Genomic DNA, 1,586 nt, shown 5'->3' with positions numbered 1-1,586 from the left:
CCAAATTCAGGGGATATAAAATGGTATGCCAGGCAAATGGAAGCAGGAGTGACTATACTTATTTATTTCTTAAAAAAAAAAAAAAAAAGTAGACTTTAAGATAAAAACTAAGAAGAGGCAAAATAAATAACTGAACAATGATTCAATGAATAAGATAAAGTAATCATAAATCTATAGGTACATAATGGCAGAGCACACAAGTTTGTATAAAAAACCCTATTAGACCTAAAGGGAGAGACAGACTCTAAGACAATAAAAAAAATCAGATAAAAATGTTTATAAAGGAGGAACAGTTGATTTTAGATGGTGATTTCAGATCCCTGGTAAGTTGGTTCCATTGTTTTTTGGCCTGTGGTGAGGGCAAAACTACTCACTTTGTGGTGGCCAGGAAGCAGAGAGAAAGAAGGGACAAGGGTCCCAGTATTCTCTTCAGGGGCACATCCCAACAATCTAACTTCTTTCCACCAGCCTCCACCTCTGATGGAGGCATGCATGATCTTTCAATTGTGTCATAATCTGGTGACTAAGCCTTAAACACATGGCTTTGAGGGACATTTAGGATTCAAACCTTAATAGTAGATGGTTTCAATACCTACTGTCCACAATGGACATATCATCAAGACCAAAAAAAAAAGAAAAAAGAAAATCAGAGTCAAACTATGCAACAGATAAAATAGAGTTAATAGCAATTTACAGAATATTCCATCCAAGAGCTACAAAACACAATCATTTCATCAGTATATGGAAATTCCTCTAGATATACCATACGTTAGCCCATTAAAAATGTCTGAAAAAATTGAAAAAAACTAAACTCCCATCTTTTTTTTTTACTGATAAAAATGGAATCAAACTAGAACAAGAGAAATTTCAGAAATTACACAAATATATGGAGACTGTAAAACACAATTTTGAATGAGCACTAGTCCAGTGAGGTTGTCAGAAGAAAAATTAAAACATCTGAAACAAATGAAAATGCAGGGGCTGGTGATATAGCTCAGTTGGTAGAGTGATGACCTCATATGCACAAGGCCCTGGGTTCAATCCCCAGTATCACACACACACAAAAAAAATTAAAAAATGGAAACCATGGGTCTGGAGTTATGGCTCAGTAGTAGAGCGCTGGCTCATCTTGCATGTGCAAGGCCCTAGGTTCGATCCTCAGCACCACATAAAAATTATTGTGTATAACTACAAAAAAATAAATATTAAAAAAGGAAACCTACTAAAACCTGTGGAATGCACTAATAGCTCTTCTAAAAGGGAAGTTCATAACACTGAGTGTCTACAACAACAATAAAACCGATTTCAAATAAAAAACCTAATGATACATCTCAGGCTATATAAAAATCAAGAACAAACCAAACTCCAAATTAGTAAAAGAAACAAAAATAAGGCAGAAAAAAATGAAATAGAGACCAAAATAATGCAAAAGATCAATGAAATAAAGAATTGGTTCATTGAATATGTAAAACTCTCAAACTGTTAGCTAAACTATTCAAGGGGGAAAATACCCAAATAAAACCAGAGTTGAAACAGAAACACTACAAATCACACAACAGAAATACAAAGTACCTTTAGGGATTATG

The 1,586-nt window shown here is 34.1% G+C and overlaps 1 non-coding gene across 1 annotated transcript; it reads left to right on the top strand.

Annotated features, from left to right (window-relative positions):
• The first annotated feature begins 983 nt into the window (after positions 1 to 983).
• On the top strand, positions 984 to 1,057 carry Trnam-cau (transfer RNA methionine (anticodon CAU)). The gene has a single exon. It is a non-coding gene; the product is annotated as a tRNA-Met (tRNA).
• The last annotated feature ends 529 nt before the right edge of the window (positions 1,058 to 1,586 follow it).

The sequence above is a fragment of the Ictidomys tridecemlineatus genome, chromosome 1 (genome assembly GCF_052094955.1).
Source record: "Ictidomys tridecemlineatus isolate mIctTri1 chromosome 1, mIctTri1.hap1, whole genome shotgun sequence".
NCBI lineage: Eukaryota > Metazoa > Chordata > Mammalia > Rodentia > Sciuridae > Ictidomys > Ictidomys tridecemlineatus.
This window is presented reverse-complemented; position numbering and strand designations above follow the sequence as displayed.